Source organism: Alligator mississippiensis, chromosome 1, assembly GCF_030867095.1.
Source record: "Alligator mississippiensis isolate rAllMis1 chromosome 1, rAllMis1, whole genome shotgun sequence".
Lineage (NCBI taxonomy): Eukaryota > Metazoa > Chordata > Crocodylia > Alligatoridae > Alligator > Alligator mississippiensis.
Genome location: NC_081824.1, coordinates 51,902,504 through 51,915,798, shown reverse-complemented (window position 1 = coordinate 51,915,798; position 13,295 = coordinate 51,902,504). Strand labels below are relative to the sequence as shown.

The following is a 13,295-nucleotide window of genomic DNA, read 5'->3' as shown; positions in this document are numbered from 1 at the left end:
GGGGGTCGGACTCGATGATCTATTGAGGTCCCTTCCGACCCTAACATCTATGAATCTATGAAATGAAGATTTTGGATATCATGTTAATGAAGTCACACTGGGAAGTCTTTTTTTTTTTTTTTTTTTAACATTAGTGCAAAATCAATCTTAGATACTTACATTTTAAACTTGTAATAGGTTAGTGAAGACAGTATTACAGGTTATGTAATTAGACAGAATCACCCTTAAGTATTTGTGTCCTGCTTTTACCAGACTATGGTAAATCCAAACTCAAACAAGCACACAGAAGATCCTTAAATAATACAGAAGAATCTTATCAAAGCAAATATCCCGCTGACCACATACAATATTCCACAGCATCTACATTTGCAAATCCTTGTCGTTTTCCAAGCTGTACTGTCATCCAGTACAGTAGATGGGTTGAAATGCATCTCAAATCCTCCTGCAGAGACAATCAGATTACTAGAAATGTACAGAATGGAGCACACAACAGCAACAATAAGCTTACTGTACAACTAAACATACCAAGGAAAAACACACTGAGCATATTATGACCCCAGTCTTTTGATGAGCAAGTGTGAAGAACAAAAGAACACTAATGAATATGTTTAATTTTGCACCCAGATTATTACCTCTAATACAGTGACACCACTGGGCCGCATCTGGCCCAGTAGCGTTACTGTATCAAACACATAAGAAGATAATGGCCTTGTCCTAAAAGGTCTGCAAGCTTAGTCTTATAAACCCACCTGCATAATGTGCGAGTGTAGGAATGCTCCCAAGAAATAAATGTGAGGTAAATGTTCTAGGGACTAGGCTATATTTAGAGACAAGATGAGCAAGAAAGCAAAACAACAGGGGGTACGGTAGATAACTGTAATAACAGGGCATCTATACACATGCTTCATGGTGGAGGGGGAGTGGCACGTTAATTATAGCAGCTCTAAAAACCACTCTGTCATGGTGGGGTCCTGCCGGAGGGCCGTGATCTCCTTGAGGCCCCATCCTCCGTGCCAAGTTGGCCCAAGGGCACCCTCTATTTCTCGCCCGCCACGTCTTTGCTGTTAGATAAGGTTGGGAGGCTGCCTTATGTCTCCTTGGGCACGGTTAGTTGGGACCCCTGTCCCTGTGTTTTCCCGGACTCACCAGGGGTCTCTCTGTATGATGGGTCCTTCCCGGGCACCCTGGCCTTATGGGCTATGCGTGGCTCCAACCTCCCCTGATACCACGCCCCAAGCCTTGTAGTTGGACTGGACGTTGGTCTGTCGAATACACTCGCCCGCTCTCTGGGGCCTCCTCTGTACACTCGCCCGCTCTCTGGGGCCTCCTCTGTACTCTCAATAAAGCCGCCCCTCTCCTGGGGCCTTCTGTGCCCACTCTGGGACTTCTCTAGAATGCTGCCCCTCTCTTGGGGCTCTCTCCCCAATGCTGCCCTTTTCCTAGGGCTCTCTGTGCCTTCTCTGTAGTGTCGCCCCTCTCAGGGTCCTTCTCAATAAAGCCGCCCCTCTCCTGGGGACTTCTGTGCCCACTCTGACACGTCTTGGTTATGCCACCTGTCTCTCAGGCCCACCGCACTGCTACCCCCTTTCTCCAGGGCTCACCGCACTACTACCCCCTCTCGCTGGGGTTTACCACAGTGCTCCGCCCTTCTCCAGGGTTTACTGCAGTACTAGGTCTTCCTCAGGGGCTCGCCACGCCCGCCCTGGGGCTTTTCAGTAGTACCCCTTTCTCTGGGGGCTCGCCACACCTGCACTGGGGCCTCTCAACAGTGCCCCTCTCTGGAGCTTGCCACGCCCCCGCTAGGGCTTCTCGAAAGTGCCCCTCTCTAGGGCTGGGGTCTATACCCCCCCGCAAGCTGCGCACTTACTGGCGTCAGGATCCCCATGCTACTGTGGGTCTCCTATGAGTATGCTGCACCCTCACTGGTGCCGGGGTCCCCACGCCACTGTGGGTTCCCCCTGAGTATACTGCGCCCACTCTGGTACTGTGGTCCTCACACTTCGTTGCGAGTCCCCGATGAGGCCTCCTCCAACCCCTAATAGCCTCACCCTAGCCACTGGTGTAATACATAACAACACAAACTCAAGCCTCCTGGCTATAACTTAAACACACGCCCTCTGGCTATAACAACATTGCTCAACTCTGGTCAAGCTGTACTTGCCGTTAGGCTTCTCCTCGCATCCTAACTCCAGAAGCTCCAGCTCCTGCTCCTCTGGCTGCTGGCAGGGAACTGCCAGCCTGGCCTCAGCCCTGGGCTTTGAGGGCCAGGCCCTGCCCCTTCTGGTCAGCTGACTTCCTGGTTGCCCCGGCAACCCACAGCTGAGCTCGTTATTCCCCGCCAGGGCTCTCTCCCTGGCAGTTTCCCCTCTCTAGGAGCAGGGCACCTCAGTGCTCTGCGACACACTCTAATTAAAGCATCTGCAGCATCATGTGTATTCAGCATCCTACACTTCAAAATGGCAGTAGGGGCGCTTTAACTAAGGTTCGTTCAACCAGCTTTAAAGTGCCCCCACCACCATTGTGAAACAGGGATGTTGAATATACATGACATGGAGGTTGATGGGAAATGCTAATTAAAACACTCCAGCAGACTTGCAGCAGACTTGATTAATCAAGTCTGCACCAATGCATGCTAATTAGCACATGGAGCAGAGGTCCATCACCTGTATAGGTGCCAATAGGTTCCACGGATCATATGCTTAACTTAAGCTAAAGACCTTTGAAATCTATAGGTCTTTGATAAATTCAAAGCTCTTCTAAAGTCAATTGGGTTCTAGGTGAGTATAAAACAATCTATTTCAGACAAAGGCTCTTTCTTTTTTGTTTATTTGTTTGCACAGTGTCAAAGGCAATGGTGCAGACATAATCGTATCTGCAACATGTATATTATTTTTTGTATTACCAATCTAATACCCTGATTTAATGTCTAGATCAGGGGTAGGCAACCCTTGGCAGGCATGCCAGAGCGTGGCATGCAAAGGCATTTTGCTTGGCATCTGCCTTAGGGAAGGAGCTGGGGCTGTGCTGCCACAACAAGGATCTGGCCCCTCATGGCTCCCCTGCCATCTGCCCTGGCATACCAACATCTTATAAGTTGACATTTCCAACCCCTGGTCTAGATCCAGTCATGGCCCAGGCCCCCTTTGGGCTCAGCATTCTATAAGCACAGAAGAAAAAGTAATTCATGTGTGCTTTTTCCTTGCCCCAAACTGATTGTATTACAATCAAACTGTAATACAAGACACAGTAGCTACATTCAGGCAAATAGGGAACAATACTGAGAGATGGTGGTATTAGCACATCAGCAGTCTAGCTATTGCTGAGTTTTTGTAGGCATTCCAGCAAAGATGTTTAAAGAGGCATTTCAAGGGAACCAATGAGGTGGCTTTATGGATCTTTATATGGAGCTATTCCCAAGTATGATGAGACAGCGTGGAAAAGTCTATATGAAAATTTGACAAGTGGACTTTGGAGGGGGCATCATGGTCTAATTGGAGCAGAGGTATAACATTGCAGCCAGGTGCTTGGGACACTGTACATTGGCAGCATTGTGCCACTGGCACAATAACACAACTGCATTGACAGTCTTTTCTTTCCCACTCCTTTCCCTCAAATTGACACTCGGGGCAGCTGCCCCAGTCACCCCACTCTAGTTATACCACTCATTTAGATACTGCAGCCAACACCTCATTAATAAAAAGGATGAGATAGACCATGTAGATAAGCAACTTACATTTGATGCAACAGCAGTATAAAAAGCTATAAAATCAAAAGAGAGCAAGAGAAGAGAGAGGATTGATATGGTCAAAGTAATGGTTTAGGAAAGTGATTCCTGCAGCAGTGTTCTGAATGGTTATAAGCAACGTTTGCATCTGTCAAGGGCAGAAAAAAAGATGCTGCAGTAATCAGGAAAGAAAGTAATGACAATCTGGATGATCACTTTAGCTGCACTGATGGGTAGAAAAGACTGCATCTTGGGTACATTATGGAAGAACCAGCTACATAATTGAAAATAGCCTGGATGTGAGAACTTGAAATAAATGAGTAATTGTATCATGTATTTTTATAGGCATCCAATAATCTCAAAGCATTTACATCCCTTAGTGTCTGCTCACTTTGTTTTATCATAAAAAACAGTAATATTTTACTGTTCTTACAATGTAATATCATGGTGGGATATTTTGTTACCATAAAAAACAGGATTGCTTAATTTCTTCTGTCAAAGTTTGGGACGGAAAAGTGTATTTTCAGCTAATCAAAAGTGTTCACAGAAATCATCAGATTCGCTTGAAAGTTTTCATCTGACAAACAACATTTAAACAAAGCTGCATTTGAGTTTAATGATGAAACCCCAGCACAATCTGTGGTAGTGTTAAAAATGAAAAAAAAAAATCAAATATTTTCTATGGAGATAAAATAAACCCCACACACTTTTTGCTATAAGATAATGACTCCTTTTCATTATCAACTACACTGTACTAGAAATGCATCATTAGTCATATGACTTATAGTATCACAGCCACGCATCTACATGTTGCATTCATTACAACTAGGGTACATATTTTTCCAAGAGAAGCAGATGTTTTATTCCTGTTTAATTTAAGCTCAGATCACAGTGTATTTGTCTCAGTTTTTATCAGAGAAAGTTACTCTTCACACCCCACCAAATGTAAGAAATTTTACAACCAGCCACAGTGTTTTTCAGAGAGATTTCTTCAGCCATGTAATTAAATGCTTTGTGAATACAACTCTTACATATTTTGAGTTGTATTGATTATTCCATACTTAATTTTAGTTAATAGATAACACCAATTATTCAAACTATCAAAACAGAAGTTTCTAGAGGCCAGTTTAAAATCACTATACTCAAATATAAACATGTCGTGAGACTATCCACTTCTGTAAATTCCAGTTTTGAAGCATTAGGGTCTTAAAATACTGACACACAAAGCATTGCAAAACAAAGCATGAAACACCTGATTCTCCACTGTTCTGCACTCCGTAGAATCATTTACATCCATGCAAACAGAGCTTAAAATGCTATCAAATCAAAACAGCAATGTTTTACACCAACTTTCTCCTGGTGAAAGGCCCCAGTCCAGCAGATGAAAAGTCCCAGGCTAATGTGCTTTTAATTCCCACGTGCTTTAGTGCTCTCCTGAATGTGGAGCCAACTCATGGTACAAAGAGGTGAAAAGAAAATGAAATGTTGTATGCTCTATTTTTCCACATATAACACATCCCAGAAAAAGAGATGCACTTTGTTTTTGAAAGGCAGAATGAAGAATCTTTCATTGCAAATACTGGTCAGTGGCAATAGGTAACTGAGTGGCAGCAGCTAGGGAGCCCAGAGTGCTCATTATGCTACTCTCTGAAGAGCACATTCAGCATTACTTTAACTTGCTTTCCCAATCCTCACAGAGGCATAAGAAAAAGAAACTGCTATTACTATATTTCCTTGTTTATAATGCACACCCCAATTTCCAGTAGCTGATTTTGGGGAAAAATGTGCATGTTGTATCCAAGAGAATACTCTTCCTCTTAGCAGATGAAGAGGTTAGGAAGGTAACTGGCCATGCTGGCTGCAGGCCCACTGGTGACTAATCAGTCCAATTGCAGAGAGGCAAATCCTGCTGCAACAGGTACACTTACATGGCCGACTGCTGCTCAATGAGAGTGTATCTTTCCTCTTAGTCCTCTTCTCCTTGATGCTGGCCCTGCACTGACATTCAAATAAGGCTGTTGCCTTTTTTGTTCACAGATGAGCTGTTGTGAGGTCTTTGTGTAAGACTGTTGCTGTCTGAGGTTGAAGAGGTTTTCTGGGTACATCTGCCAAGAAGCAGATGTAAACAACTTCCTCACCTTGCCCAAGCTTGTCCGATGCTTGCTGCAGAATCATACCAAAGAAAATGGTGAACAAAGTAGGGGTGAGTACACAGTCTTCCTTAACTCCACTGGAGAGCAGAAAGGGACCTGAGAGCCTGCTGCTGTATTTGACTTGTCCACGCTGACTGTCACGGAGTTGCCTGACCATGGTGAGGAACTTAGATGGGCATCCAAGCTTCTCATGAATCTTCCAGAGGCCATTTTGGCTTATGGTGTCAAACACCTGAGAAAGGTCAATGAAAGTGATGTACAACCCCTTGTTCTGCTCCCAGCACCTTTGCTGTATTTGTCTGAGCACAAATACCATATATATCATGCCTCTGTTTGCTCTGAAGCCACATTGACTCTCCTGGAGGACCTCGTCTGTTATGGCAGGCACCGGCCTGTCGAGGAGAATTCTAGCTAGAATTTTCCTGGTGATGGACAGAAGTGCGATCCCTCGGTAGTAGGAACGGTCTGACTTGTCACCTTAATTCTTGGACAGGGTGATGATTACAGAATCACGGAGATCTTATGGAGTTTTCCACTGCTCCCAGCAGGCTATAAAGAGTTCATGGGGCTTGGAGTGTAGGGCAGGACCGCTGTATTTCAGGGCTTCAGGTAGAATGCCATCAATTCCAGGGGCTGTGTTGCTTTTTAACTGGTCATTAGCAGTGAAGGTTTCTTCCAGTGTAGGATGCTCATCAAGTTCTTCTTTAATAGGCAGTTGCTTGACTTGGTTGATGGCAGACTCATGTACTGTGCATTCAGTGCTAAAGAGAGTTTGAACGCGCTCAGACCATTGGTCCATGACAGTCTTTGTCAATGTGTAGGGTCTGGCCATCAGCGCTCCTCAGTGGGCTTTGGATCAGGAAGGTGGGGCCATAGGCAGATTTCAGTGCTTCATAGAAGCTTCTGGTGTCACCATTATCAGCACATAGTTGCATTCTTTCCTCAAAGTTAGACCACCATTCATTTTAGATGTCATGCATTTTCCACTGAAGGGTGTTACATGCCTGGCAGTAAGCTGCCTTTCTCCCTTGGCTAGTTGGCTGTGCTAGAAGGGCTTGATGAGTGGACCTCTTTTGTGAGCAGGGCTTGGATGTCTGTCATTTTCATCAAACCAGTCCCGGTATCTCTTAGTACTGAGCCCAACAATCTCCTTGGTGGTCTCCAAGACTACTGACTTGATATGTTCCCAGAGTCAATTGAGTGAGGTGTCTGCAACATGGATTTGGCTTTCAAGCTTTGAATTCTTTGAAATTTTTGTTGGCAAGATTGATTTTGCAGCTTCAAAACATCATATTTCTTTGGGGGGTTACTTCTGTGCTTGGGCTGAGGCTTTGAAGTGGGAGGACAACTTTGAGTGAAAAAGTCAGTTGTCAGTATAGTAGTCAGCACTAGGCATGACTCTAGTGTGCAGGACATTCCCAAGATCATGCTGATGCACCAAGATGTAATCTATCAGGTGCCAATGTCTGGAGCAGGGATGCATCCAAAAGGTCTTATAATGGTTTTTCTGCTGGAACTGGGTTTTGGTTATTGTCACTTGCATTTCTGCACAGAATTCCAGAAGCAAGAATCCATTGTCATTACAGTTTCCCAATCCATGTCTTCCAAGTGCGCCTTTCCATGCTAGATTGTCATTGCCAACTCTTGCATTAAAATCGCCCAGGATGATGGTCCTCTCTTTGGATGGTTTTTTTCTGGATAAGATTGCATAGGTCAGTATAAAACTTAAGAAAATACATTATTTGTTGGCTAGTTAAACTAAATACTACATGCAATGACATACAATAATAGGCTTTTAACCCACTGGCTTTTAAACAGGAAAACTCTTCCCACGGTTTATGAGAATTTAATTTGTAATAATTATGAGAGAGAATACAGCATGAGTGGATGGAAATGTACAACAAAGGTAACTGATACAGCCTTCTATTAGCTTTCCAAATACAAATTTTAAAAAGTTACTCTCCCATATCAGTGCATGTGTTTGGCATACCACTGGTTGTATTTTTATTTTTTTAAATCCTTAGTTCCATTTTCAGTAACAACATAAACTAAAGTAACTGAGGAAATGGTAAGGCAAGGATGCGAGTATCCATAGTACCAATGATCATCTCTCACTTCAAGACCATTTTCCTGAATACCATCCAATAAATGCTAAGAATTCAGAAAATGACATGTACTTCCTTAATTAACCCATTAGTAATCACATTTTAATATAGTAAAAAAAAAATCAAGCCAATTGTTCATTTCCATGTAAAACAATGTATTGGCAGTCTTTACATTACATTTATTGTAAGGTATATATACACCTTATTTATTGTAAGGTATAAAATGAGTGTGTACACATATACATAGACACACACACACATGCACGTGTGTGTACACACACACACACACACACACACACACTCTCATACGTACAGCAAAAGCTTTGTTATCCAGCATAAGCAGGGTGCCAGTTATATAAACATTCTGGTTACCTGAGGGCAGGAGGTTTTTGGCTGGATGCAAACCTGAGGTGGGTGGTGCACGCGGTGCAGCAGCAGTGCAGGGTGGTATGTGTCAGCGGCCACAAGCTTTCCCCCACTCCTCCCACATCCGGCTGGCCAGCTGGAAATTCCAGTTAATAAAGTGTTCTGGTTACTTAAATGCTAGTTAACACAGCTTTTACTGTATATATGTTTGTATTTTAAATCATATAAACATTGGTTCTTTCATTTAATTTACCTCATTTATAGAGGATGTCTGGGTTTCTGTTTCTTTGCTCACTTGCATTTCACTTAGCTAGGACAGAAAACTAGACTGAACCTTTTCTTCAGATCATTGTTATAGTCTGGTATTAATAGACTAGAATAATAATGTAATATTACAGTATTTACAGTTAAAAAAAAAAACTACCTGGGGATCATCTAAATCCAGATAATAGTTTTATTATATTTTTCAGAAAAATATGTCTATTCATATTGCAGTCTGTACAACTGGTTTTTAACCCTAACATTTATGGTTAAACTGCTTTCCACTTCAGTTTACACAGACCGTGGTATTATTTGACCTTGCAGGCTTCTTGATAGATTACCAAAGTAAACAGTCCCAGGCACAAACCCATTTAACAATGCAGCATGTATATATTAAAAGAAGAGGGCAAGGGAGGGAGTTCTCCTTCCACTGCACATGCTGTGGGGCCATTTCCCAAAACAGTTTTGCCTTTAACTTTTGTTGACAGTTTTGCCTTCATTTTCTTCTTTGCAAACTGATGCTCTGAGTTAATTCTTGAATTTGAAGCCCTTAGCCTCTGTCCCAAATTACCCTTTAGGGCTAGGGACAGAAGTTACACTTAAACCAGTTTAAGTGATCAGAAACCGATTTAAACCTGTAACAGAACATAAGTTCAGTGCACATAAACCAGTTTTTAAATGGCCAAAATTGGTTTGAAATAAACCTGGTTGAATGTAGTATCAGATTTAACTGATTTGGATTAAATTGATTTATGCAGCTTCTGTCCCAGACCCCTTCCTGGTTTAAGTTAAACCACTCCTGGTTTAAGTTAAACCCCAGCATCCCAGCATGCTTTTCAGACCAGGGTTGGGCTGTGCTGTCTGCTACAGAGACCAGGGCTGGCCTCACCCCTCTGATCTCTAGCCAGAGCAGGGGTGGGGGAGTGGCCAGACATGGGCCTGGCATGGCACCCTGAGACAAAGGATGCAAGGATGGGGTTTATTCCCTCCTCCCTCCCCTCTCCCACCGGGGGACCAAAGCTAGAGTCTGCCTGGCCAGGGTGTAGCAGCGCCTGTCAGCCATTCCCCCCTCCCCACTCCAGCAGCAGGGGAGGCAGCTTGACCAGAGGTGGCCAGCATGGCCACACCATCCACCTACCTCACCAACAGCAGGGGTTGTGGGGCTCAGCCAGGCTGGCCCGCATTTGGTTTTCTCTTCTAGATAGAATCATAGGGCTAGAAGGGACCCTGAAGGATCATCGGGTCCAGCCCTCTGAATAAGCAGGACAGACGTCGGGGGTCAGGGGACCCCAGCCAGGTTACCGTCCAGTCTTCTCTTGAAGACCTCTAGGGTAGATGATTGCACCACCTCTGGGGGGAGCTTGTTCCATAGTCTGGACACCCTAGTCGTAAAGAAGTTTTTCCTAATGTTCAGCCTGAAACTATCTTCCAGGAGTTTGTGGCCATTGTTTCTAGTTTTCTCCCAGGGCGCCCTGGTGAACAGTTGTTCACCAAGCCCCTGACGTATGCGTCTGATACAGCGGAAAGCCACAATCAGGTTCCCTCTCAGCCTTCTTTTCTTTAGGCTGAAGAGTCCAAGATCCCTCAGCCTCTCCTCATATGACTTGCCATGCAAATCTCTGATCATACAGGTGGCCCTTCTCTGGACCATCTTGAGCTTTAGCACATCTTTGAAGTGCGGTGCCCAGAACTGGATGCAATATTCCAGCTGTGGCCGCACCAACGTTGAATAAAGCGGGAGAATCGCTTCTTTGGTTTTATTGGAGATGCATCGATTGATGCATGCCAGAGTTTTATTGGCCCTAGCGGTTACTGCATCGCATTGCTGGCTCATATTCATGCTGGGGTCTATTGTTACCCCCAGATCCCTTCCATTTGTAGTGCTGGTCAGGTTAGTGATGCCCAGCCTGTAGGTGTGCTGGGGATTCCTCCTTCCCAGATGCAGTATTTTGCATTTCTCTATGTTGAACCTCATCTGGTTTCATTCTGCCCAACATGCCAGCCTGTCTAGATCTGCTTGTATCTGCAGCCTGTCTGCAGGTGTGTCCGCACAACCCCATATCATGGTGTCATCCGCAAACTTGGCCAATGGGCTTTTCACCCCCTCATCCAGGTCGTTGATGAAGATGTTGAACAGCACTGGGCAAGTACTGACCCCTGGGATACACCATTGCCCACATCTTGCCAGGATGACACCAATCCATTCATTTGGACTCTCTGTGTCCTACCCTGCAACCATTTTCGCACCCACTTGATGATCCTGCAGTTCAGCCCAATATCTTACAGTTTTCTGATCTGTACCTCATGGTATATCAGGCCAAAGGCTTTCTGGAAGTTGAGGTATATGGTGTCAACGGCTTTTCTCTCATCCAGGTGACAAGTCACCTGATCATAGAAAGAAATGAGGTTGGTCAGACAAGACCTGCCTGCGATGAAACCATGCTGGCTGTCATTCAGCCGTTTGCAAGTTTTTCACATATAGCCTCTTTGATGAATGTTTATAGAAGTTAAGCTAATTGGCCTGTAAGTTTCCCAGGTCCTCACGCTTCCCCTTCCTGAAGATCGGCACAACATTGGTCCTCTAGGATTTCTCCAGAGGCCCATGATTTTTTAAACACCTTTGCCAGGGTCTCTGTGATTACTTCGACCAACTCTTGCAGTACTCTTGGGTGGATTTCATCTGGTCCTACTGATTTATATACATCTAATTTATTTACTCAAATGTACACTAGTTCAATGGCAATGGTGGAAATGGTGTCAATCTCACCCTGCTAGTTCTATGCCCTACCTGGCGTGTTGTTCCCTTTGGTATTATGAAATACTGAGGCAAAGTAGTAATTTAGGAATTCCATTTTTTCCTGAGTAGTAGTGACCAGGTATCCTGAGGCATTGAGCAGTGGCCCCACACTCCCATTAGTTTTCCTTTTACTCCCTATGTAGCTAAAGAAGGACTTCTTGTTGTCCTTGATTCTTGCAGCTAGTTTTAGTTCAGTTTCTGCCTTAGTTTGCCTAATCTGCTTTCTACAAGTGCAGGCCATTGTCAAGTAGTCTTCCTTAGAGGCTGTCCCAAGCTTCCATTGTTTGTACACCTCTTTCTTTTTCTGTAAGAGGTCTGCAACTTCCCTGCTTAGCCAAGAGGGTTTTTTGACCCTTCTGCTACTTTTTCTCTGTAAGGGAATGGATTTTCTCTGAGCCTTAAGGACTGTGTCCTTAAGGAACATCCATTCTTCTTGTGTTCCCTTTACCTGTCTCTTGGTCTCTCAGGGCATTCTCTACTAGTGAGCTGAGCTTATTAAAATTTGCATTTTTGCAGTCTAAGACTTTGAGCTTGGTATCTGTTTTATCACCCTTGCAATGGACCAATTATAAACTCGTGGTTGTCCGATTATTAATTGTAATTATTACACATTCTTCAATCTGTCCCTGGAATTGGCAAAAAATGGTCACTTTCCTCAGGGGTGTCCAACTGGTGATCTGTGGAACACACAAGCCCTGCAAGGGGCTAACATGCCCATTGGCTCCTGCCTAGCCACTGCTTCCCTCATTGCTTTTGATGCAATGTCTCCAGCTGCCCCTTCCTCCCTGAATTCTGCTTCCTACCCACCCTCTTGAGGGCAGGATGGTGCAGCAGGAGGGAGCTAAACTGGCCATGCTCTAGATATGGTGCGGGAGAACCAGGCTGGCCATGATGTGCATGGCAGCAGAAAGGGGAGCTGACAGCATGGTACACGTATTAGTGGTGCCTGTGCTGGAGGAAGAGGACCTGCCCATGCAGTGTGCCCTGTAGGGAACAGAGAAAAGCAGTATGTGCAACATGGGCAAGACAGGCTTCCCATGTGGAAGATAAAGGGGCCTCTCACAGCAAGCAGCTTGAGTGTCAAGTGTGCCCTTGGCCTATGGCCCATACAGTACACTGCCCCTACCTGCCAACATGTTGGACAGCCATGACTTACCTTATGGTAACTGTGGTTCTTAAAGATGTGTTGTCCATAGGAATACTACTTGTAGCTAGTACACACGCTTTGTGCACACAAGATCAGATTCTTGGGGGCTCTGTTCTCTGGATGTTATCATGTCCCCCATACGATAGTCTAATGGTAGAGCAGGACAAAGTGTATCTCAGTTCCTTCCACTGATACAGAATTCAAATGATTTAGGACTCTGTAGCAGCCAGGGCAGACTGCAATGCAAAGTTCATCAGGTTCAATAAAAACAGTCATGCATGAATAAGAACAACTAAACAAAAACTTTCATTTTAGAGTAGTAGGCAATGCTCTGCAGTCCCTTGGTCTCTAACTAACTACTACCTAACTGAGAGATCATCTCCCAATTACTGACTTCTTCAATCTTCTGAGTTAGGGAGCATCTCTATTATAATTTCTATCAATACAGGCAGGTCTAATCCATGACTAATCTAGTCTCTTTATATGACCAGGTTACAAAACACCTGGACACAGGAGTAGGGGTTGACGTCGTTTACTTAGACTTCAGGAAGGCCTTCGATACGGTATCCCACCCCATACTGGTGAACAAGTTAAGAGGCTGTGACTTGGATGACTACACAGTCCAGTGGGTGGCGAATTAGCTAGAGGGTCGTACCCAGAGAGTCGTAGCGGATGGGTCAGTATCGACCTGGAAGGGTGTGGGCAGTGGGGTCCTGCAGGCCTTGGTCCTTGGACCAATACT

General features: G+C 44.6%; 1 long non-coding RNA gene across 1 annotated transcript; it reads right to left on the bottom strand.

Moving 5' to 3' along the window:
- Window positions 1–4,314: 4,314 nt before the first annotated feature.
- LOC109285546 (uncharacterized) lies at window positions 4,315–8,475 on the bottom strand. Its single transcript, XR_002093309.2, has 2 exons — window positions 8,355–8,475; window positions 4,315–7,571 (listed from the first exon to the last, which is right to left on the bottom strand). It is a non-coding gene; the product is annotated as an uncharacterized LOC109285546 (long non-coding RNA).
- Window positions 8,476–13,295: the final 4,820 nt, after the last annotated feature.